This window comes from Spermophilus citellus, assembly GCF_964194105.1.
Source record: "Spermophilus citellus genome assembly, chromosome: 5".
In the NCBI taxonomy this organism is placed as follows: domain Eukaryota; kingdom Metazoa; phylum Chordata; class Mammalia; order Rodentia; family Sciuridae; genus Spermophilus; species Spermophilus citellus.
In genome coordinates, this window is record NC_138186.1 from 134,257,181 (window position 1) to 134,283,856 (window position 26,676).

Genomic DNA, 26,676 nt, shown 5'->3' on the forward strand with positions numbered 1-26,676 from the left:
TATTTATTTATTTTTTTAAATTTTGAGACAGGGTCTCTGATAAATTGCCAAGGCTAGCCTTGAACTCACAATCCTCCTGCTTCAGCCTCCCAAGTAGCTGGGATTACAGGCTTGCACCACTGTCCATGGTAATGATAATATTTTGAAGGTGAGTTCCTGAGTCCATTAAATTAAATTTTTAAAGAGAGACTATGCCTTATTCATAACTCTTAGCATATAATTTTAAATTCAATATTTGTGAAACTAAAAGACACATAATGCGGTTCCAAAAGAATTACAAAATAGAAAAAATAATTTATTGTTGGGTTTCTAATAAATGCAAGTTCAAAGTGTGTAGGGCATGATATTTGACCAAATTCTCTTCTTCATTGGCCTCTGGTCAGCTGGCCACCACTCTTCCAATCAGCTATGGAATCTGTTTCCTTTCAGAAAAGGAGGGCAAGAGCTCCTTGTTTGTTTTAATCAAGTTTATAAAAAGTTTGCACACAATATGATCTCTATTGAATCATTAATCAAAATATGGCCACTTTAAAGAAATTATCTTTTTAAGAGACAATCTAAATGTACTCTGCGTATCTATAATGTCCATTCTATATACTTTATAAGGAAGGGTCTATTAGTATATTCTTCCTACTTTAACTATTTGCCTAGATATCTCACAAAGCTGTTGGATAGTATGGGCCATCCTGATACATTCTTTGTAATTTTCTTAGAATGACAGGATTCTTGTTAGCACACTTAAATGAGAAACCAGTATCCTTATTCTTATTCCCCCTTCCAAAGGCACATAATAGTTTTGAGCATTCTGTAAGAGTCAACAAAGGGAACTGCTTCCACTGGTACTCCTGTTTTGGATTCACTGTGATCTGTTCTCCCATTATGTCTTTACTGGTTGGTCTCTACATGTCACCTCCAGAACAATCCCTGCAGAACCCCCAGACCCTTGTGGAAAAGGAACCTGGGGTTGCTTTCAGTCTAGGGAATGTCCCTTCCTAAGAAAGCAACATAGAGTAGGGCTCAGGGTTCCTTAGGGCTCCTTCTAAGTCTAGAGAAAATATATTCTCAAGATCAATAAATAGCTCAGCTCACACAGCAGCCAAGTGTATATACTCAGAGTCAAATATATTTCCAGGAATTTGCTTTTGTATGGACTGTGTGTGCTCTCTGCATGTTTTATCCCCAGGGACAATCAAATATAGAGGCAACTCAATGCATAAAATTAATTTGGGGCAGAAGTCCTGATTCTCTCCACACCAATCATGAAGTCATATAAAAATGCTAGAGAAACTTGATATGGATTATACAACATTAAATAAATTTGCCTGTGTTTTTTATAATGCTCTATATAGGAAAAAGAATAAAGAGTCAAAACTAAAAAATACAAAGGAGTAAAGACTTATAAAATCATTAGCATTTTAAATTATTATTGTAGGATAACAGAAACAGCAAGCAATATGTTTCTGCTCTCATTTGTAAGGAGTCTGTCTGCTACCTTGATACACTGTCCCTCCCTCCAGCAGCCAAGAACATTAGTGCAATTAGTATGAATATCATCAGATCCCTGTCCCCTTATCTTTAAATCATTAAAAATTTAAATACTTATGTAATATTGTTATATGTAAATAACAGTAATATTGCCTCATTAAAGATCTGTGATCTCTGAAATGCTGACTTCTTACAGGAAACCTTATATTAAGCCATGTAACATTTTCTATTAATTCCATATTTTTCTCTTTCTCTCCTCGTTCTGTACTCCTTGCACTACCGTCCCTTCTTTTTTTTTTACCTCCTCTCAGATTCTCTTCCTTGTCTGTACAAGATTAGTACCAGAAAAAATCTCAATGACACTGTTTAAACCTACCAGATTAGCTGACTCAAAGTTTAGGCAGCCAAGTCTAAAAATTTGCTAAGAGCCTATTTTGTATACTTCAATCCCAATTCTAAATTCAGAGTCTAAAATATACAGCAGGTCAATGCTGAGGAGAAAACAAGGTGTTAGTCACTAGTCAACTATTATAGTATCTGAAAATATAAGTAAATACAGTTTAAGATTCAAGTTCTGTGTAAGCAAGTAGTTTAATAATCTATACTTGGTTTACTCCCTAAATCACAAGGCAACAAAAAGGTATTGAGGCATTTACAATGTTATAAACTTTCTTCAGTGTAAAAAGTTTAAAATCTGTCTTGTAGGATCACTTGCTGCCCCATAAGAAGGCCAATTCAGTCTTACTGCCAAGCCTCTAGAAAGGGGTAAGAGAGAAGACCTTCTGACACCCCCCACCACCCCCCACCCCTGGGGGGGAATCAAAGATTTTGCTCTCCAATTTGTTTTCAAGTTCTACAAAGGTGATTAAATATTCCCTGGTCATGCCCCACCCCCAAAGGGAATACAATAGTTGTTTTATTAAAAGTACTTACCTATTTCACCATTATGTTAGAATCATTAACAGAAAACTAACACAAATCGTACTTAAGAAAACAATCTAAGGCAGGTAGTGAACAAGAAAAAAAACAGAAGTATTCCAGATTAGACTGTCAATATGCTGCCTGTTTGTCAAGGTTTCAATTTGATGTTAGGATATTATATAAACTTACCTTTCAAGTTTCATTACAAGCCATCCAAACCCTCTCCTTCACACAACCACAATAAAAAAGTTTCAGTTCCTCAAATCCTTCAGGTTTTTCATCATTCCAAACTTTGGTATCCGTGATCTCTGTTGACACATTTTTCTTCCTTAGAGTAACTCCAAGTCATCTCCTCTAACACCCTAGACTACACTCACCTCTATTTTCCTTATCAAACCCTTCATTCAATGACTTCCCTACTTCCCTAATCAAACTGTTCCAGTACATTTAGCTGCATGAGGGCAATTGCCATGTCTAGAAAAATGCCTGGCAAACAGTAATTACCAATAATATTCTTAAGACTGAATTTCAGGGGCTGGGGATGTGGCTCAAGCGGTAGCACGCTCGCCTGGCCTGCGTGCGGCCCGGGTTCGATCCTCAGCACCACATACAAAACAAAGATGTTGTGTCTGCCGATAACTAAAAAACAAATATTAAAATTCCCCCCCCCCCCAGAAAAGACTGAATTTCATACATAGGGCTAAGAAACTGGCCACAACCAACAGTCCATCTGTCCAATTAACTATTCTCATAACTCACCTTGTTTCAATTCCGTGCCTCTTCCAAGGCTGATTTTCCTTACTGGAATGCTGATCACACTCTGTCTGTGCCCCAACCAATTATTATGTACTTGTCTTTCATCCAATAAGTTGTCAAGAAAAGATCAGATGTGGTATCACCATGTCCCTCCCTCCCTCCCTCCGTCAGAAGATATATTAATAACCCCTCAGCTTATCTCAAGAGAGCACAAGGTCTTCAAAAGGAGTCTCTGCTAACCCTGTCCGTGTCCATTTATCTCCACAAACTGGAGCACCTAGAACAATGGCTGGTATACACTGAACTCCTTGATGGGAAATGTGGGAGTGCTGATTTGGATATTCTCTCAGTCCAGAAAGAGACAAACAAGTAGGGAGATCCCAGAGACCATTACCTAATTAACCCAAGGCCTTGGAAGTCTTTAGAAATCAAATAAGTGCTTTGAAATTAGGCCTTCTTGTCCTCTTGAAAATGTTAAAAGCCCCCACTTCCCCTGGAAAGTTTTCCGGCGCCTCCAACACTCGGAAGTTCAGTGGGCGGCGCAAACCACTGCTTTCTCACGCCCAGCAGGGGGCAGTGGGCCTGCTCGGCCGCCTGGCGAGGACCCGGCAGCGGAGCCCCTCTGCTCTCCGTGTGAGATTCGCTGGGCTACGCGCTAGCATCCACTCCACAGCCACATTGTGGGATTGTCTTCCGGATGACGCTAAGGTTACCGCCAGCTCCTACGAATACAGAGCCCGAAAGGGAGGGGAAATTCTCCTTCCGCTTCCCCACGACCCCCTTCAGCTCTCTTCCGCGCTACCTTTAGGAGTCTTTTTCCTGCTTCCGCTAGAGCCTCTTCCTCTCTCCGGTGCCCAAACTCTGTTCCCCCGCGATTCCTTTCGCTCACCCAGGTCCCCTTTCGGTCCGTGGCATTCTTATTCAGACCCCGGCGGGTGGCCGCGACCCCGGAAGTTCCGCCCCCGCTCCCTCCTGAAGTCCCTTCCCGGGACGACGTCGCAGTTTTGCGCTCTTCCCGGTGTCGCGAGAAAGCTTGGTACGGTGGTTGGGCTAGCTTCGAAAGATCCATTCTGCCATCCTGGGTTTATTCCAGGAAAGGGAAGCTGCTACATCCAGCTAGTTTCCAACGTTCTGCTGTAAACGTGGCTTCAGATGAAGAAAAGAAAACCAGTTTAAGGGAATCGCGAAAGGGGTGGGGAGAGGTACCGAAAGACACCCTATGTAATATATCAGAGTTATTGAGGGATAAATGGATATTTTATCGTTTTTAAAAAAATCAAATACAGTGTATGCCCTGAATATGACATGGCTTTTATAAAGCTCGGTAAGCGTAAAATTCTGTGCCAAACCCCTTTTGGCTGGCATAGACAGCAAATGCTTTGGAAGATAGATGAAAAGGGAAAACCATTTTGCATCTGTTTTGGAATCATTTTGTCAAAGAAATGGGACTGAAATTAGTTATTAGGTGGTTGATGACAAAGATAGCATCTGGATATTAGTTAAAGTGATAAAAAACGTTTTGCCCAGTGACTACTAACAGTAAGGGAGAGAACTGAGCTCAATTTCCCTTATGCAGAGGCAATTAGGTGTTTTAAAAAGAATTGGAGTGAGTGGAAGTGTGGGTGCAAAAAAGTGAAAAATTACAGAATTGGCTAGCGGGAATGTGATTAGGCCAACAGTGTTTGTTAGCTGGTAGTTACCTTAGGCTTTTTAACCTTTGACTGAAGAGGCCTTATCATTGTCGATGACTGCTTTTGCAAAGTTTGGCTCTGAATTCCTTGATAAAGTACTTCTGAGTTGCAGAAGTTAAACATTTATAATGGCAAGTTCTCTCTGAAAGCTGCTCTAAGAAAAGGGTATGGAGAGCATATCATTTTGTTGGATGAAAAACAGTTGACCTTTCTCAGGCAGGCATTTTATGGGTGGTTCCCTCATAAATATGCCAGAGATGGGACCCTCTGAGCCAGTGACAATAAGAATGACCTCTAAACAGGCAAAGTTGTAATAGGATCATGGTGGGTTAACTTCAAGGAGAAGAGACAATACTAAAAGAAAGACCATGCCACTGCCAGAATAAACGACAAGCCTTTTTATCAGATTGCTGGGATGGATTGGAGTCTGGCTGATCATTATCTCAGTTCTGGCTTTCCCATTTGGCTCCACAGAAGGGCTATTACTTAAGGAGGAGATCTGCATTTGTTTTGCATGATGTTTATTAGACCTGTGATCCTGAATGGTTGGCAATTTGGTTTCTATGAGGTGATTTGGTCCTGCTTAAGTGAGGCAGTTTCATTATGGACTATTCCCGTTTGCCAGGTGTTGTTCCAGAAGTTCTGAGTAACTGCAGATTTAGGAGAATGACTGGAGACTCCAAGGCACCTTTCTAGGGGTGTCTGGAATAGGACATTGTAAGAGCTGGCAGTTGAATGTCCCTGCAAATCTTGAAAATACCTTAGTTATTCTTATTATGGTATCCTCGGTCTTGAAGGGTACAGGATAGGTAAATTTAGGTCAATAAATCTTATATAACCAGTTTTAGATGAACATTCCTTGATTAGTTTACATGCCAGTGTGCAGAGTTGAGCAAGAACCTGATGTAAGTTTTAAGGTAATAAAGGAGGCAAATGTACGATAAAGACAGGTGCCAAGCTGTAACTTACTTTTCATTATCCATCCAGCATCTGCAGCCTGAATGAAGTTAGTACTTCTTGGCAGCCTCTCTAGTTCCTGTTATTGTTGGGGGCTTGGACTGTCTAGTTTTATAAGATTTATTTATTTATTTATTTTTTATTTTATTTTATTTTTGAGACAGTCTCACTAATTTGCTGCGGCTAGCCTTGGACTTGTGATCCTCCTACCTCGACCTCCTGAATTTCTGGGATTACAAGCTGTTTTAGTCAGTGTTTTTCTTGCTGCACCTAATAGACCCAACCAGAACAACTGTAGAGGAGAAAAAGTTTATTTAAGAACTTACGGTTGGGCTGGGGATGTGGCTCAAGCGGTAACAGGCTCGCCTTGCATGCGTGGGGCGCTGGGTTCGATCCTCAGCACCACATAAAAATAAAGGTGTTGTGTCCACCGAAAACTGAAAAATAAATATTAAAAAATTCTCTCTCTCTTTAAAAAAAAAGAAAAAAGAACTCACGGTTTCAGAGATCTCAATCCATAGACAGTAGAGTCCATTCCTTGGTGCTCAAGGTGAGGCTGAACATCATGGTGGAAGACTGTCATGGTGGAAGAGTGTGGCAGAGGGAAGTAGCTTACATCATGATGATCAAAAAGCAGAAAGAGAGAGACTCCACTCACCAGCTACAAATATATACCATGCCCCAATTCCCACTGCCTCCAGCCATACCCTACCACTTCAGTTACTACCCAGTTAATCCCTATCAGGGAGTTAAATCTCCAATTGGGTTAAAACTCTTACAACCCAATCATTTCTCCTCTGAACCTTCTTGCAGTGTCTCACACATGCATGAGCTTTTCGGGGACACCTCACATCCAAACCATAACATAAGCATATGGTACTTTTAATGGTTCATGAGTTAAGGCCCTGGAGTGTGTCTGCCTTTTGTCCCTGTGGTAGTTCCTGACTATATCAATACTAGTCTGTGGCTTTATGTTTTTAGAAGCCATACTGAAATTTGGTCAGTCCTATTAGTGCAGGGGTTTAGATGAACTTGTCATGTCCCAGAGTTCCACAGTTGTCATAGGTAAGTAAAGGAAATATTTCTAGTGGGAGGAATAGAATGTGTCATGACACTGGAATAGGGATAAAAAACCACATTTTAGAATATAGAGATTTATATGATAGTGTAGAGTCAGAAAACCACGAGGCTTAAAGAGGCGATTTATCTGGGGTTTGTGAAATTCAGCAATAATATTTTTATTTCTCAAGAACTAGATTGCCTGTCCTGTACAGTTGTACAAACCTCTCAGAGTGTTGCTACAACACTAGGATAAAGAGAAGCAAACTTTAACCTCCAAAATTTTAATTGCCCACTCTTCATCAGAACTGGGGCATCAAAATAAAAACTGACTTGAGCTGAAGAAAAATTTATTTGTATATACCAGTTAATGGCTTGTATGTATGCATACCTTTTATGTATGCTTCTTTGTGTTTCCTTTGTGAATGTGTGCATGTGTATTTATTTTCCCGAATTGTAGCTTTCTGTATGAGTAATCTCATATACTTTTTATCTCTCTCAGTGCTTTGTAAATTATATATTCTGGCTTTAATTCTACTACAATCATTAACATTTTCCAAGAATCTCTTGACTGCTTAAACATAGTTGAAGTATTTTATTTAGTCCTTTCTTTGAAAAAAATAAGGAATTTAGTATTTTCACTATTATTTCATCTTCCTATTTCATTTGTCAAGTTTTGTTATATAATCTGGTGTTTGAGACTTGACATTACAAAAATTTTACTTTGTATATTATGTGCCTTTTCTGTCAATATTTTTCAAATTGCATTTCATGTTTTAGGTCATATTTAAAAAGAATTCAGGCAATCTATGTTTAAATCCACGAATTGTTTTAAACTTATGCTTACTTCAAACTTTCATTTTTCTTCACCTCATACTTGGTTACAAAGATACTTAAAATGTTTTTTTATTTGTTTTACTCTTTTAATTTTTACTATTTCCCAAGAAATATATAGATCTATTACCTATTTTCTGAGCCCATGCATATCTGAAACAGTCATTGTTTTCTCCACATGATCTTCACCTTGGCTAGTGATCAATTCTTGTGTCACCCTTTTCCCTTTTCTCTATAGACCATACTCATTTCTTTTGCTAGAAGAAAAACCTGTTGCTAACCTGATATTTATTCTTTTATATGAACTCCTTATTTTAAACTTATCTATATGTTCGTAGGACTTTTATATTATCCTTGTAACATCCATTGCCATGCAATTTTGCTTAGCCATGGATTTCTTTTCAATGATTACACCCTGGGCTATCCTGAATATTCAGTCTGCATTTTTTCTCCCTCTCTGAGGAAAAGTCTCTTCAGTTACTTTTTTTCACTAATAATTTTCATTCTTTCATCTTAGTGTCTTAGTAATAACTCTAGTGCTAAGTGAGCTTTCTATTTCTGCATCCTAATTTCTATTTATCTTTTCATATTTTAGGAAAGTAACCAAGTTATGCTCCACAGCACAGATTTTCTATTGGGGGAGATAGACAATGAAGATCTAAGTAAGTAAACATATAGTGCAGTGTCAGGTGGTATTAAATGCTTTGAAGACAAAAGTATGTCTACGTAGTGTTGGGAGTTGATGTTTTAGGTTGAGGAAAGGCCTAGTACTTTTGTTGTATTTATGAATTCCTGACAACCTTCTTGACAAACACTGAGGTTCTCAATCATTGGCAGACATATGGTTCAATTGGATAAACATGCAGATTCCTGGCTCCAATTCCAGATATTTGATTTCTGAGCAAGTGGTGCTTAAGTCAAATATTGAAAGACAATTAGTAATAGTTATTATACCTCAGGTATCTCTGTACTCTGAACAAATAATGCCTGCAATTATTTATATACTTGAACATTGCATAATACTTTGTAGTGGGAGTTTCACTCATTTTTCTTTTGTAATTCACCTTTGCTCTTCATGTATTTTATTTCTTACTGTTCATGACACAATGCAATGAGGTTTTCAGGATTTTCCATCTAAAGTGCAAAACACCATTTTACTTTAAAAAGAGGGGAGAGATCAAAACAGAAACCAATCCTTAAATATCATGATTTTCTCCACTGTTCTATATTATGAATTTGTGAAAACTGTTGTTAAGTCAAAATTCAGTAATTTGGGCTGAGTTTGTAGCTCAGTGATAGAGTACTTGCCTTACATGTGAAAGTCATGGGGTTCAGTATCCAGTACCACAAAAAGAAAAAAAAAAGTCCATAATTTGACTCCATCTCTGATTTTACTACAATATTTCCCCTGAAACAACACCAACACATGTCTTAGGTTGAATAGGCAGTAGTTCCTATGTGTTTGTGCACATGTGTGTGTGTATCTCAAAATGTTATACCATGATAATTTATTGTTGTAAGCATAATTCTATGTTCAATAGCTCTCTGACAAAGATAACAAGAAAGTGAAGTGGTAAAAGGGCACTCTGTTTAATAAATGGTGTCTGTCTGTTTTCTGTTGCAATAACAGGAGACTGAGATTGGGTAATTTATAAGAGGTTTATTTTGGCTCACTCTTCGAAAGGCGCAGCAGTCTGAGAGCATCACACTTTAGCATCTGCTCAGTTTTTGGTGAAGGCCTCATGCTGCTTCATATCATGGTAGAGAAACAGAGGAAGTAAGCATTTGCGAAGAAGAACATATGCAAGACAGAAGGGACAAAGTTGCTCATCTGTTTGCTCTCTACTTTATAGAAACTTGCTTCTTCAAGATCTAATTCACTCCTATAAGACCTAAGAAAAACAGTAATCTCTCTTAAAGGTCCCAGTACCCATTCAATGCTGTTGCATTGGGGATAAAGCCTCACCATGAGTTTTGGTGGGAACAAGTCATTGTAATATCATAGTAACTGATACAAACAACTGATATGTAGGTACAAAAAAAAAAAGAATGAAATCTTTTACTTTACCCAATGGAAATGAAATCAATATATTTGAAAGATATGCCCACCCCTCACCTTCATTGATAATTATTATTTGTGATAGATAAGAGGTAAAATCAATCTAAATATCCACAGAGGAATTAATGGATAAACTAAATGTGACTAAATGTGAGATATAGATAGATAGATAGAAAGAATATATATATATATATATATATATATATATATATATATATATAAATTATTCAGGCTTTTAAAAGAAGGAAGCCTTGTTATTTGTAACAACATTTATGAACTTGAAAACAATATGCTAAATGAAGTAAACTAGGCATAAAAATGCATATACTTTTACATGGAATCTAAAAAAGTTGAATTCATGAAAGCAGGGATAGTTGGCAAGGGATAGGAGGGAGTGGGGAAATGGAAGATGTTGGTTAAAAGGTACAACATTCCATTTAAAGAGGAATTAATACTTTGAAAACTCTTTCAAAACATAGTTGAGGAAATGTCACACATAGTGGTGTTTCCCTGTAATCCCAGCTACTCTTAAGAGGCTGAAAGAGGAAAGAGTGTTACAAGTTTGAGGTCATCCTGGGTAACTTAGCAAAATCCTGTCTTAAGAAAAAAGAAAAGGACTGGGATGTGGTAAAGTACCCATGGGTTCAATCTCCAGTACCACAAAATATAGGTGAGAAAGGAACATTTCCCAACTCATTGTGAAACTAATAGTACCTTCATACCCAAAGATTAAGAATGGGAAGCTGCAGATCAATATCACTTAAGAATGTTAATATAAATAAAAACTGCAAACAATATTCAGCAATGTGTGAATATTATTATATATAAAACTATTGCAACTAATAAATTACATTGGCAGACATAAGAGTCTAGGTAAAAGATTCATGTAAAAAATCAGTTTTACTTCTCTGGACTAGCAATAAGCAGTCTGAAACTTAAATAAAACAGCTCCATTCATATTAACAACAAAAAATAATATAGTGTTAAATTTAACCAAAGAAATTATTTGTAAATCAAAACCTTACTGAGGCAAATTAAAGAAGATATAACATAGAAAACACACCATATTCGTGAATCAGAATACTTAAAATTATTAAGATGGCAGCACTCCCCAAATTGATTTACAAATTAATTAATCCTTATTAAAAACTCTAATGGTTCTTTTACAGAAATTTGTAAGATAATTTAAAATTCCTATGGAAATGAAAGTAGCCAAAAACTCTTTTGAAAAAGAATAGAATACTCATACTTCCTGATACTGGAATGTACCATAAAGCCATAGTAAACAAAACAGCATGGTACTGGGATGAGAATAGACATGTGGGTCAATGGAGCAGAATTGAGAGTTCAGAAACAAACATTTAGGGTCAATTATTGTTTAAAAACTAAGAAGAAAATTTAATGAAGGAAACGGTAGTCTTTTCAACAACTGGTACTGAGATAATTGAATGTTCCTGTTCAAAAGAATTTGGAATACTTCCTTATGTTATGTGGAAAAAATTACTCAAAATTTATTACATCCATACATAAGATCAAGAACTATAAAAATGTTAAGACACAGGAATCAGTGTTTCTGACTTTGGTTATAAAATAACTTTAAGATATGACACCCAGTATTCAAATCATAAAAATATGCGAAAGTACATGTGGTGTGTGTGTGTGTGTGTGTGTGTGTGTGTATTAGTTTTCTCAAAATTAAAAACTTTTGTACTACAATTATATCAAGAAAAGATAACCACAGAATGTAAGCAATATATCTGATGAGGATATTATACTTAGAATTTTAATTTTTTATAACGTAAAAGATAAAAAAGATCTGTAATACAAGCTTTTAAATGAAAAAATGAATAAGCATTTTTCAGATTTCACAGAATACTTACAGTCAATTTTTTAGTGATGGTATTTTTTTAAGTTTATTTTTTATTGGTGCGTAATTGTACATAATAGTGGAATTCAGTGTGCCGTACTCATACATTACATACAAATAACAATTTGATCAGTCTCATTCCTCAGTGTGGTATCTTCCCTTTTCCTCTCTTTCTTGCTGTACCAGTCTCCCTTTTATTATTGTTGTTGTTATTTTAATTAGCATATTATATAAACAGGATTCGTTGTGGTATATTCATACATGGACATAGCGTAATTTCATAGGTTTTCTTCTCCAGTGCTTCCAGTACCCTCCCATCCTCACTCCCTTTTGATCCCTTTCCTCTACTCTATTGATCTCTCTTGTAGTTTTGTAAGATTCCTCCATTTTTTCAATTCATATCTCTCCTCATCCCTCTGTCTCTAATAAATGAGAGAGAACACTTGACATGACCTTTTGATCTTAAAGTGTCCCAACCTTTTAGAGGGAAGGAGGAGCCAAGAGTGTCATTAATGTCAGCAACAAATGTATAGATTTATTTTAAATGTCCAGTGTCTACTTTGACATCTGTAACACTATTTGCCAGCATATAGGAATGGTAGGGTGAGCATTTAACAATACTACCAACAATAAAAAAAAAAGTCAGGAACTAGATCAGGAATTCAATGGCAGGTGTCTACTATGTTGTCTAGTTTATTAATGACAACCCCAATTTAAATGGGGTGGGAATTATATAATCTAATTGTTAGTTTTTATCTCTTCTATTTTTTGTATTAAAGTATTGCTGAAAGTTGAATGGCATTAATTTATGTGTGGAACAAGGTATGCTGTCTTTTGGTTGGGTTTAGTTCAGCAGCAAAATCTCTAACCTGTAAAGTTCCCATCACCTCACAGGATGGAGTGAAATAAACAATGGTAACAATCATTGCAAACAATACACAGCATTAAAGCAAATACTTAGTTCCTGCTATGACATCTTCAACATTAATTACCACCAAAAAACAAGAATTATGGGCTTAGCAATTGTCAATAGTAAAATCAACAACCATGAATTAGATCTGACTTTAAAGCAAAGACCGGGTATCAACTATATCATCCATAGCAGTAATGATTGTGTCAGCATTTATGATGGGGTGGTCAGGAGTTACATAAGTCATTTGGTTCTGAAAGATGGTAAAAATACAGTTAATTGGGAGAAAGGAAGAGTGTTACAAAGTTAGAAAAGAATTTATAATTTTAAAAAGTGAACAGAGAGAATGCAGATGAGAATAGCAGGTGATGTTTATATAATAGGAAGAAAAAAACAGAAGAAGCAAAAGTATTGGGAGGAAGGGGAAGAGAACAGTAGAATTTGGCCCTTAGCAGGAGGAAAAACAGAAACAAAAGAAATAAACATATGAAAATAATACAAAACCAAACAAAAAAAACACAATCCAAAATATTTAAGCCCTCAAAAAACAAAGCTAGGAAAAAAATAATTACGTCTAAAAATGCTAGAAAGGAACAAAAAACAAGCAAACATGAGTATGTATATATTTCCCTGAACCAAACAGCATAGCAAGAGTAACACACACACACACACGCACACACACAATTATTAAATTTTTAAAATAAAAATAAAAACAATTAAAAATCTTAATGAAAAATGAAGGTGCTATCTCCTCTGAAGTGGTCAAAATAGTTGACCAGATTGGGTGGTCACTGTTTATGTCTAGCAGTCTTTCTTTCCAATTATTTTTGAGTTATATAATAATAGTGTCGGGGGCCACCCTGAACAGGAGCTGAGCATGCCCCCTTAGCCTTGAGTAATGGGGCTATGGAACTGGCTTTGCACACAGTGTGAGGCAGGTGGGCCTTACCTTCGCTTGGTAAGGAAGTGTAACTCTGGGAGTGATGTCACCCAATGGGACTGGGCTACCAACCAACACCCCACACACACACCACCGTTTGCTGTAATACAATCTCTTGCCTTATTTGGGTGCAATTTTCTATCAAATGTCTTTCCCCTAAATGAAAACAAGTGTTTGGGGTACACTTGTTCTCTTGCCTCTTGCCTCCCTTGCTCCCCTTGCCCTCCAGTGTGGGAGCTGAGATTTCAGAGCCGTCCCTGACCCCTGAAAAAGGTATTTCTGTGTTTGTGTGGTTTTTTTAAGTTGCCAATCCAGCCAGCTGGTGACAATAGAGTAAGGGGTAGGATTGTTAACTCCTTCCTGTTTTTGTGTTGCTCTCTGAGCTGCCAACTGAAGTTCCCTTAGATCGAATCTGCTGTTTGATATAAGACTCAGCTTCCCAGGGCTGGGGATGTGGCTCAAGCGGTAGCACGCTCGCCTGGCATGCGTGCAGCCCGGGTTCGATCCTCATCTATCTATCTCTCTCTCTCTCTCTCTCTCTCTCTCTCTCTCTCTCTCCCCCCCCCCCCTCTCTCTTTAAAAAAAAAAAAAAGACTCAGCTTCCCTTCTCACCAGTATGAGGGGAATGATTAGGAAGTACTGTTCATTGGTGTTTTGTCCACTCAGATCAGTTTGGTGTACTTTCAGGGTACAGGCTCTGTAAAGTTCACTGAGAGGAGTTTCAGCAGATGGGATTGAGGTCTAATTAAACCTCAGGGGCTTTGTTGAGTGTTGTCTGCTTAGGAGAGATTATAGGGCTTGACAGTATCTGATCTCTGATGCAGGTCTGGGTCTCCCATGAAATCCAGTTTGGAGCAGGGGTGTTGATCCTACACTCATTGCTGCCAAGGAGCACAGCCTTTCCAAGCTTAATCTCTGAGTGTATTCACCCTCATCTGTTCAGACTCCTGGCCCACTTCATCTGGTCATTTGAGCTATCAGAAACAAAGCAGAAACAACTTGGGACCCTCCTTGTCCTTCTGACTTGAATCTCCTTGGGTACAGTCTCCTCCACACTTGTTTCATTCACTTTCTACCATGTACAGCCTAGATCAAGTGATAGACAGCTGTGAGGATATTGTAACAGTATTTTTTTCCCTGCTCTCCTGGGTCCTGCAGTTGACCCCAAATGGTCCTACCTCAGTCAGCTTTCTTCAACCTATTGAGATACAGTGCCTGTTTTTCAAGCATCAATACATAGTGCAGCTTCTGGATCAGCTAACATTAGGCAGCATTGTTTAACTCAGACTTTTCTGTACCAAATCTGTTCCCCCCCACCCCCACCCATCTCCCTGTCTGTGATGAAGCTGTGCCTGTCTGTGATGAAAGCTAAGGTCTACATATCTATCACAAAACCAATGAATTATTGGTTAAGGTCTGTCTCTGTGGACTATCACATCTGCTTGCTATGCTGTCCAGTAAGGTCTGAGGGAAGTTCTCTGACAAAGATAAAGTAACTAGCTGTCAAAAAACATGCCACCATGTATGCAAATTATGGTTCTGGACAGTACATTAACAATGCCTGCTTCACTTTGGAGGCTTTCAAATAAACCAGGCTGTATCTTCTTCCCTTCCCCCTTGCCCAAAATTCTGATTACCCTTATATATTAGAGTATGGAGAAGAAGAAAAGGTTGATATGTATTCTTCATAGACATCCCAGCAATGAATATCCTCAGTGAATTGCTAAAAGGCCATAGAAGTTAAAACAAAAAGTTTCAGCTGGGTCTAAAAGATGACACAATGGGACTGAGGGAATGCAGAGGAGAAAATAATAAGTATTAAGATCTCTTCAGGGAGTGTGATTTTGACTCAACAAGAAACAAATTTAAAGGTTATTAAAATTGAAGTACAAATCACAGGAATTTCAGCGCCATGTTGGGATGTACAATAATATTGGACAATCTGAGAAAAAGCAATGAAGATTGTGAGTATGAGAGTTATTGAAATTTGTAGCCTGATTTTAAAGTTTGTAGTGAAAGGTTAATAAAATAGGTACTTGTCACTCCGTTTTTCTATATGCTTAACAAAACACTGTTTGCTAATCTTGTTCCCAGGATGTGCTATCCCCAACTGTGAACTGTTTGCTAATCTTGTTCCCAGAATGAGCTGTCCCCAATTGCCAAACTACAAAATGTAACTTCTCTCCCTGGCCTCTCCAAGGAAAGTATATAAGCTCTGCTTAAGCTGTTCTCAGGGCTCTCTCTCTCTTTGCTATAGAGAGCTCTGGGCCCTAGCATGCTGGTCTCCAAATAAACCCTCCCTTCTGCTGTTGCATAAGACAGTCTCTTGTGGTCTCTTCCTCCGACATTTCGCGGGACCCTTACAGTAGAGGTTAAAGAGTCTCAGGATTCAGGGGCTGGGAATGTAGCTCAGTTGGTAGAGTGCTTGCCTTGCAGGCACAGGCCCTGGGTTCAATTCTCAGCACCACAAAAAAAAAGTTGAGTCTTTAATATGTCATTTACCTTATTAAAGAACATAATATGCTTTTTTTAGAAGAAGAAGAAGAGTCTCAGTATTCAAAGGTGTTAAAAAAAAAGGATTGCACTGATATATATGAACCTGGAATTATGCCAAATAGTTTAGATAAGCCAAAAAGGGACTAATATAAAAAATGTAAAATAATATAGAAGGAGTTAAGAAATTATCATGTAAATATAAAGAATAGTGGCACTTAATAAAGAAAGAGAAACAGGAAAGAAGTATTAGATAAAGGTAGAGCCTTGATATTTAATCTTCACTGTGAACAATACAGGGCTATCAGACTGAAACAAAAGAGAAATATGGAGATTGAAAAATTATGAAGTCATAGTTTCTGATAAGTCATTTAAATGTAATGGCAGATAATCAAAGGAAAAAGAAAATTCTGACTTTAGTATTTAAGTTCTAAAAGAAAAATGATGTAGAATGTTTATAACAAGAAGCTGTTACATTAAAGATTTGGAAAGGATGATGTATTTTTCAGAATAGCATATCACATGTAAAAATTATTTTGGTACTCAACGCAGAGATACCATCTATTTTATTTAGTGTTTTTATAGTGAAAGGTTAATAAAATAGGTACTTGTCACTCCATTTTTCTATATGCTTAACAAAACACTGTTTGCTAATCTTGTTCCCAGGATGTGCTGTCCCCAACTGTGAACTGTTTGCTAATCTTGTTCCCAGAATGAGCTGTCCCCAATTGCCAAACTACAAAATGTAACTTCTCTCCCTGGCCTCTCCAAGGAAAGTATATAAGCTCTGCTTAAGCTGTTCTCAGGGCTCTATCTCTCTTTGCTATAGTGAGCTCTGAGCCCCAGCATGCTGGTCTCCAAATAAACCCTCCCTTCTGCTGTTGCATAAGACAGTCTCTTGTGGTCTCTTCCTCCGACGTTTCGCCGGACCCTTACAGTAGTATCTTTATAGTTATTTGTTTATATATTATTATATATTTACAGTTATTATTATAGTATTTTTTTGCATTGCTAGCATAGAATACTGCAGACTGTTATTTTTAAAGAAAATAAGTTTATTTGGGTCATGGTTCTAGAAGCTAGGGAATCCAATTTGAAGGGCTCTGCATCTGGAATTTTTTGCTCTATCATCTCATGGTAGAAGACAGCAGAAGGTCAAGAGCGAGGGGAGAACAAAAGTCAAAGTGAGACCAAAGATGAGAGCAAGAAAGAGAGGTATGAAGATGGCTAAATTCATCCTTTATCAGGAACCCATTCCTTCAATAACTAACCTACTCTTGTCATAATGATAAATCATTCATGTGGGCAGAACCCTCATGCCTTCTTCCCCTCTTAAAAGTTCCATCTCTCAACATTGTCTCATTGTGGATTATTTCTGACACATGAACTTCTGGAGATGGATTTAAACTATAACACTCAGCTTTAGTTTGTATGATACACACAAAATAATTTTAATCAAATAAATTCTTTAGTTTTAATCATTATTCAAAGATTTGTTTATCTGAGTAACTCTTTTGGGGGGCTGCTCAGCACTGAACCTAAGGCCACTTTAGTACTTATCTACATGTGCAGTCCTTCTTACTTTTTACTTTGAAACAGGGTTTCATGAAGGTTCTGAGGGTCTTACTAAGTTGCTGAGGCTGGTCTCAAATTTGAGGTCATCCTGCCTTAGCCTCCCATTGTTGGTCTTAGAGGCATGTGCCACCAAGCCTTCTGAATGATATTTTTTTTAATCTTATACTAGGCTCCCATTCATAAATTCAGACTACCACTTACTGAATTTAGTTGAAAGTTGACTAGTCACATAGTTGAACAGTTTGTTTTGATAAAGAATTTGTTTCAGTTCCTTAGCCCGTTTATTTATTAGATTTTTTTTTTTTGGTGTTATGTTTTTTAATTCTTTATGTATCCTAGAGATTAATGCCCTGAGGTGAATGTGGTAAATATTTTCTACCATTCTCCAGGCTCTCTCTTCACATTATTGGTTGTTTCCTTTGCTGAAAAGAAACTTTTTAAATTTGAATCCATTCCATTTATTGATTCTTGATTTTACTTCTTGCGCTTTAGGAGTCTTGTTAAGGAAGTCAGGTCCTAAGCTGACGTGGTAAAGATTTGGTCCTACTGTTTTCTTCTATTAGGCACAGGGTCTCTGTTTTAGCACCTAAGCCTTTGATCCACTTGGGCTAAGGAACTGAACAGACACTTCACAGAAGAAAAAATACAATTGATCAACAAATATATTAAAAAATGTTCAATATCTCTAGCAATTAGAGAAATGTAAATCAAAACTACTCTAAGATTTCATCTCACTCCAGTCAATGACAGTTATCAAGAGTACAAGCAACAATAAATGTTGGCAAGGATGTAGGGAAAAGGTACACTCATACATTGCTGATGTGATTCTATATCATATACAACCAGAAGAATGAGAAATTATACTCTATTATGTATAATGTATATTCTACTATCATATATAACTAATTAGAAAAAAAAATTTTAAAAACAAAAGAATTTGCTTAAATATGGAAACAAGTTCAATTTTTTATCTAAAGTTGTTAAGAAACAACATTTTAAATTTTCAATTGCAGCTCTTAGCTACTTAATTATTTCATAATTATCCTTAAGTAATCAATTACTAAAGCCTGTATTTCAACAATTATTTCACATTTTGGTTATAGGCTCTTAACAGTAAAATCTTCCAAGTTCTCTGTATGTTACTGTGTAATTTCTCATACTTTTTGTTTCCACTTGTGATTTCCTAAAGAAAAAATACTTTTCATTCTAATTTAACATGTATTTAAGCTTATTTTTTCCCTTTCTTTCTTTTTTCTTTCTGTGTGTGTGTTTGTGTGTGTGTATGTGTGTGTGTGTGTGTGTGTGTGTGTGTGTGTGTTGGTTATGGGACTGAATCCAGGGCCTAGAACTAGTAAGTACATGTCTACCACTGAACTATTCTCTCAACTTACTTACTTTGATTTTAAATATTTTAGATAATTATACATCAGAGCAATATGTAAGTCTCTAAATAGCACTGTTCTGCCCTTTTCATCTCTTTTTTGCATACTTTTTAAAAAGTCAGTGTTGCATGAATAATTGACAGGAGAAAAACAAGTTATTTAAAAGAATGCACAAAGGCTAGGTGAAATATTTACTGGAAGGAAGGGAGGGAGAGAGGAAGGGAAAGGAAAGGAAGAAAGGAAAGAAGAAAGAAAAAGGAATAAATTAAAGAAAGGAGTTAATAATGGCTGTTGTGAGAAAACAAAGGGACAACCTTTCCCAACTTGCCTCAGGGCAGGTGAAACTTAATCCAATGTAAATGCAGCCCACAAACTTCTGGGGCAGGGTAGGGCACAAACAGTATCTTGGTCCACAGACTCTATATGAAGGGGAAAAATATAGAATTTCTAAATCTATCTACAGTTGTCATTTTTTGCTTATTTTTGTCTTTTGAACAAGAAAAACAATGATGTGAGAGAAACTCCAAATAACTTAAAAATGTTGTTATACCATGATTGCAAAATGACTTAGGAAAAACGAAATAGTTAAATACTGAAAATTTCAGCTTACCATCAACATATATTCTGGGGGCTTATTTTGAGGAAAAATATTTTCTAAGATTTTGAGAATGTACACTTTCATTTTGTAGCTCTTTCTTACTCTTTCTTTCTTTCCTTTTGAGCGTTCATTCAGCAAAGCTAGTTTTAAAGATTTTTTTCTTTTACACACAATTCTATGAAGGCCTGCAAATCTTAAGAAGTAGAAAAGGGAAGGGCTTAACTGTTCATAACTCAACAGCAATAACATCTGCTTCTTTTAAGGACCTATTTCTAAGTTCTTGCCATATTTAGTAAAGTCAAGGAATAATAGAGTAAGATGATGCATTAATAATGCTGGCAGTTTTATGTAGCAGTGCCTGGAGGTAGAAAAGGAAAAAAAAAGGAATATAGTGTATATTTTAGCCAGATCAAAAGGAAACTTTTCTAAACTTTTTATCTGAAATATTTAGACAACATTTTTTTTTGAAAGGTACTCCTGACCTTAGCAAATGTCAATTTCCCTTTTGTGAATCTTATGACTTGATATGTCTCTGGCCTGGGTAGCAGGCTTGGTTTTATTGAAGCATCCTTCACTGGCTTCAAATTATGGAATAAACTCTTGAGAAGTTGGAGGAAAGTGTGCTCTTCTTTATTTTAATAAAGAATATACCTTCCATTTCCTCTTGTCCATGTAGAACAGCTTTCCCCAGAAGTCCTTCATAAGGTCTGGAAAGCACACACACAGGGTTTTAATCAGAAGATGGACTTCTCATATATGTGGTTTATATTTTAACTTATTAAACAAGTTAAAATTGTATATATTCTTTTCTGCACATAAAGTCATAAAGGAGTATCTTATGGTTTCCTAAGTCTTATATTTTGCTTATCATACTTAGGACTTTAATCTAGCAATAACTTTCATATATGGTGTGAAATATGGGCATTCTTTTACTTTTACATGCTTAACCAATTATTTAGCACCACTTATGAAATTATTCATCTTTTCACTATTGATTAACAATGGCATTTGTCATATGTAAAGTTTCTGTTTATGCATGGTACTGTTTTTAGGCATATTATTCTGTTCCTTTGGTATTTTCTTTAGTTTTAGTCAATACAATATTGCCCCAATTGTTATTGCATTGTAATAAGCATTGCTACATAATTGGACAAATTATTCTGCCTTATTCTTTTTCAAAATCATCTTGACTGTTGTTGGCCATTACTATGCATATTTATTCTTATTTATTTTAAAACCAGTTTATCAAGTTGCATAACAAACTAGGGCAGGATTTTTGCAAGGAATTCAAATTAAATTTACAAGTTAAGACATGATAATATATATCTTTTTTTATGAGAGTATCTTCTGCATGTAGTTGATCTATTTCTTTAATGTATTTTAATAAAGTTTTTTTTTTTCTCTCTGAACTAAGGTTTACACTCATTTTATTAGACTTAGTCATAAGTAATTTATATTTCTTGGTCTTTTTTAGATGCTATCTTTAAAACTATCTTTTTAACTTGTTCTTTTTATATATTGCTCTTACATTTATTTACTATTTTTTTAATTATTTAAACACTTTTGTATAGACTCTCTTCTTTTATTCAAACACATAATTTCAAAATAATGACTATTTGGTTAGTTTTGTTCCTTTAATTTTCCTTATTGCACCCCCATGGCTTCCTTTATGATATTTAATATTTGATAACAGTAAACATTCTTTAGTTTATAATAGTGTGAATTGTCTTCACATTTCAAAAGTGGGTGTGGTAACTTTCTTTAACTTTATGAGGAATTTGTTTATCATTAGAGAACTTTTTTTCTATTCCTTATTTTATGAATTCCTGTCACAATAAATGCTGCATATTATTAAATGCATTTTCTTCATTAACCTCGAAGACCAGGTCATTTTTTTCTCTAAATATATGAATTTAGTAAATTCTACTAACAAACCTTCAAATGTTAAAATATTTATATATCATTGCCTGCTATTAATTCAATTTAATCATGGTGTAATATTTTTTAATGCATTGTTATTAAATGTGTCAATATATCTATAGTTTTACACCTGTAATTTACTTCTACTGTTCCCCCAACCTTGAACTTGAAAATTATAAATTCAATCCCTTAGGTTCTCCTTTGACATTTATAATAAATATAATATTCAACTCTGATCATCTCTATTTGCAATTGTCAACTGTTTTGTTAATGTTTTATTCTCTTGTCTCCTTAATCAAACATTTATAATATTGTTTTATATGGTCTTTTAACAAAGATTTTTTATCATGTAATTTTTATCAATATCTAATTACATCTAACCAAAGACCCAGAGAAGACAGAATTGAGAGACTGGAGAGTTCAGAACATTTGATGAGATAGATAATGACTAAAAATGTTTCACAGTTAATGAAAAACATGAATCCACAGTTCCAGGAAGCAAAATACATAAAAAAATGTAATGAAGTTTATAGAAATAAAACCATACATAGATTAATCTTTGTGGAACGGCTTAATACTGGCACTAATAAAACCTTCTAAACTACTTGAAGAGAAAGGACAGACAGCTACAAATGATCAAAAACACTCAACTTTTCAGTTACACAAACACTAAGGTATATTTGAAATCAATACCTAGGAGGCCCTAAACTGTCAGACCCTGTTCCCAAATCCCTTTGCTTCATTAGTTAGCATGTATCTAGTCTTAATAGCAAAGTATTGGCTAAGTCAGCACAGGAAAGCAACAGAATTTTTCATTTTTTGGTGCAACTGAGGCACATAAATTGAAGGTTTTTTTTTTTTGACAATGACCAATCTAGACGTAACAGATACACCATGCTAAAAATATTCCTAGCTCTGAATTAAGTACATGGAAAATGCTGCATGTATTTCTTAGCTGGTAAATTCCACCAGTCAATATTTACAAGCAGTTCTGGTCATGGTCAGACTTACTTTGGTGTCCTTGTGGAGACAATGGTTTTCAGACCATTTTTGTTCTTTTCATCCAAACTGCAAAGGAATATCAACAATGATAGAACTGTAGCAGACTTCTCAAATAACAATGAAAACCAAACAAAAAGGAATAATGTCTCAACTTATCCACTTAATGCTTTGAGGCTAAACCTTGCTGCTTGACCATAGATGTCTTATTTTAAAAGTGACACGATTTTCTTTTCTTTTTTCCTTCTTCTTCCTCTTTCTCTCTCTCTAGCATTGGGGAAAAAAAGAGTAGCACTTTTTTCCCCTCTCATTCCAGGCTAAGCTATGATATCCTTCACTGCCCAGAAAAGTATGACTGCTCATAAAAATAAAGAAGTCCCACACCTGGGAACTGGAGCAATGGCTCTCTCAAAGACACTTTATGGACACTAATTAAATATATCTAATGTTTGGATTTCAGCTCTTGTTTTCCTCTTAGCAAAGCCCTGTTCTCCTTCTGGCAGGGAAAATCACAGGCTCTGGGATAGAAGTCTGTTGTGTTTCTTCTTTGCTAGCAAATCAATAAAACTTTTCCTTTTTCTCAAAACCTTATCTTCATTATTAGATCAGCAACAGAGATAAGTAATGAGCTTTTGGTACAAAGCCCAGATATTTTAGAGGAGCTTCAAGATGCTCAGTTGGATTGAAACACGGATCACATTGTACAGTAGAAATGAAACTAGAGAAATATTTAGAGGTTCTATGACTGGCATTATTGGGAGAAATGCTGAGCAGTGTAGATTTTATGCTTTTTATGTACCATCACTGTTTCCAATATCTACTCCACAGTTGTGCTTAAAATAGATTGTGATCTTTAATATCCTTATCTTTTCTACTAGAATGTGAAGCCCTTAGTAGAAATCTCTAATTTGTCTTTGTATTCTTAAATACTTAGCAGTTTTCTGGTACATAGCAGTTAATAAGCATATGTTCATTCAATGACTAAACTCTTATCACTATGTTCCTTGCTCTTCTTAGATAGATTTACATGAAAATGTTTGTTCTTTCCTGTAACCTACATACCTCTAACATTAAATTTACTTTTTAAAAATATATATTATGTCTTTTACACTCTTAACACAGGGCAAAGTTGATCTTTTTTTCCTCCATTCCTGTCACAAGACAACTCATTAATATAGTGTGCATCTATAGTGGACTGAGAAATGTGATAAGTAGTCTCCAAGGAGCAGTATCAGTGTTGTGGAAGAGTTCACTTATGCCAGCTTCTGAGAGTCAACTGATAAATTTTCAGGCATCCTATGATCTGGCTGACATCACATTACTTGCTGGAAATAGGCTACAATAGAAAACTGACAAATGCTACAACCAGATATTTTTTGCTAGGGGTGGGGGTGTTGGCTTTTTTTTTTCTTTTTTCTTTTTCCTTCCCAGAAAACCAGTTGTAAAACACTTACCAGTACCCCATGGTAAGAACCCTTGTCTTTAGATTAAATGTTCTCACATTATATCTTGAAAGACAATAATTTGAGGTAGTATCCAGCTGTTCCACAGCTGTTTTAATACAGACCCACATTGTTCCTCACTCTTTCCTAGGGCTGTAAGATTGCAGATTCTAATGCTTTGCAACTGCATTAGCCACACTGGATGCCTACCAGCAGAGGACTGATTTTCCACTGACTTAGTGGAGCATGTTCTTCCTTCTTTTCACAGAGTAAAGGAACAGAAATAACTTAGTGGACCAGCTCTTGTTGTTCCTTCCAAGTTACATTTGTTTTTTGTTTTGTTTTTCATTTGTTTGTTTGCTTGTTTTTTGGTCGTTCTTTTGTTGTTGTTATTGTTTTGGATATTCTGCACTTTATTTTCTTCATTTTTCAAGTTTGAATCTCCAGAATGAACTTAATCCTTTGAAACAAAGAAGTTAAATTAGATTCAAAATCTCATATGTGAGACAATGCAACAAAGTTCAGAGGTGAAATGATTGGATTTTGAGAGCCTTAACATAATCAGTGCTGGCTGGTAACTGTAGGCAGGTAGGGTGTGGCTGAAGGAGGTGGATCACTGTGAGCCTGACTTTAGGGTTTACATTTTGTCCCTGATGAGTGGAGTGTTCTCTCCACGTCCTGGTGGCAATATCCTGGGCTACTTTCCTCAACCACACTCTTCTGCCATGATGTTCTGCCTCATCTTGGGCCCAGAGCTATGGAGTCAACTGTCTACAAACTGAAACCTCCAAAACTATGAGCCAAAATAAAATTTTCCTCCTCTGAAATTGTTCTTGTCAGGTCTTTTGGTCACAGCAGAAAAAAAAAAGCTGACTGAAACATTAGTATTGTATTGGTCCTCTATGTTTAACTTATATTATCTTGTATATAATGCTCACATTTTCAAAAACATCTCAAGATACATCTCTTGAAGGCAGGCAACTTTTTCATCTTTATTATATTAAACACATATAATTACTCTTATTTAGCATGCCTTTTCCCTTTGGATACATGTTATTTATTTAACAAAAACTATGAAATGATCATATAAATTTTTACCTCACATGTGCATAGTTTTGCATTCATAATAATCTTATTTTTTATGTTCATTAAAACTGTATTTAACTGTAAAACTGTATATAACTTTATTTTAAAGAGAGTTTAGTTAGAGGTTCAATCAGCATTCTTCCTCTTCTAAGGAGGCAGCCAGAAAGTTTTGGAATTTAATAATTGTGAAATTAGAGAGGGAGATCTTGCTTTCTGAATTTGATGAATTCCACATCAACTTGGCCTCTGCCTGTCTTGCAGTCTAACTTGCATGAAGAATTGTGGTAACAGCAGGAGAAGTAATCATCTCTTTTCCTATTGTTAACACCATATACTGTTCAAATGTTCAATACTAACCATAGAGCTGAGTATAGCATTTTGGAGAAAAATATCAAACCCTTTGTATTCTGTCTTCTCCAAGTCAAAGCTGGATTCAGAGTAAACTTGTTAAAGAGCTCATTGTAAGGAAAACCAAATGAATGTCTTTTTAAAGAGATTCTCACTTAATAAGGCAATTAAGTAATAAGAAACTGGCTTTACTGAACTCTGGCCAGAAACCAAAATAAGAATGCAAAACTATGCACAAGTTTTCAGGGAAAGCCTCTGAGAATTTTCCCAGAAGAGAGATTCTAAGTGACTCTCTTCTTCTTGTACAGATACACTCAGGATTGTACAAGCATGAGAAGACTGTGTCAGTTTCATTTTTGAATGAATACAGATCAGGTTCTTGATCGAATAGTGACCCACTGTTCCCTGGGCTTAACTGCTTGGCAACTCGCTCCAAACAAGCTTCTTTATGATTCTTTAGAATGGAAAAAATAATGGGTAAAATCTATAAGGAATTATTATTCTATTTGATGTGGATATCAGAAAAGACAGAAGAAAGATTTAACAAATTATACTCAAAGGACTTAAAATCAGCATACTACACTGAGGCAGTGGCATCAATGTTTATAGCAGCTCAATTCACAGTAGCCAAACTATGGAACCAACCTAGATGCCGTTCAACAGATGAATGGATAAAGAAAATGTGGTATATATACACAGTGGAATATTACTCAGCCTTAAAGAAGCATGAAATGATGGCATTTGCAGGTAAATGGATGGAGCTGGAGAACATCATGCTAAGTGAAAAAAGTCAAACGTGAAAAACCAAAGGCCAAATGTTTTCTCTCATAATGGGGGTGGGGGTGTGGAGTAGGGAAGAATGGAAGAATTTTGGATTAGGCAGAGGGGATTGAGGGAAGGGGAGGGAGTGTGTTGGAATGAGATGGACATTATTACCCTATATACATGTATGATTACATGACTGGTGTGAACCTGCACCATGTACAGCCAGAGGAATGAGAAGTTGTGCTCCATTTGTGTACAATGTGTCAAAATGCATTCTACTGTTATGTATAACTAATTAGAACAAAGTTTAAAAAGAAAGGAAAAAAAGACTAAAGACAAAAGAAAAAGACTACTAAGAAGGAAGATAAGAAGTAGATGGGGGGCTAATATTTACTGATGCCAATTCTGTACTGAGTTAGGGACTTCACATGAAATCACGTTAAATCTTAAAAACTATATTTTCAAATTTAAAGTATTTTACTATTTAAAAGATGAGGAAATAAATTCATAGAAGGAGAGTCTTTATTTCCTTTGCACAGAACTAATAAGCAGCAAAATGATCAACACAGAGATCCCTGGCTTTGAAAAT

General features: G+C 36.0%; 2 protein-coding genes across 5 annotated transcripts in view; one reads left to right on the forward strand and one right to left on the reverse strand.

Moving 5' to 3' along the window:
• Positions 1–4,109, reverse strand: part of ECHDC1 (ethylmalonyl-CoA decarboxylase 1) — a 37,988-nt gene extending 33,879 nt beyond the window's left edge. Inside the window, exon 1 of one of the 2 annotated variants that reach the window (XM_081294767.1) lies at positions 3,965–4,109. The gene's annotated coding sequence lies outside the window, so the exon portion shown is untranslated. Of the gene's footprint in view, positions 1–3,165; positions 3,314–3,964 lie in introns of those variants that run through there. The other variant, XM_081294768.1, reaches the window with a different exon arrangement.
• A 4,197-nt stretch (positions 4,110–8,306) lies between these two features.
• LOC308649229 (endogenous retrovirus group K member 21 Env polyprotein-like) overlaps positions 8,307–26,676 on the forward strand; it is a 78,557-nt gene continuing 60,187 nt past the window's right edge. The window contains exon 1 of one of the 3 annotated variants that reach the window (XR_014022042.1): positions 8,307–8,365. The gene's annotated coding sequence lies outside the window, so the exon portion shown is untranslated. The remainder of the gene's footprint in view (positions 8,366–26,676) is intronic. The other 2 variants (XM_081294763.1, XR_014022043.1) reach the window with 2 other exon arrangements.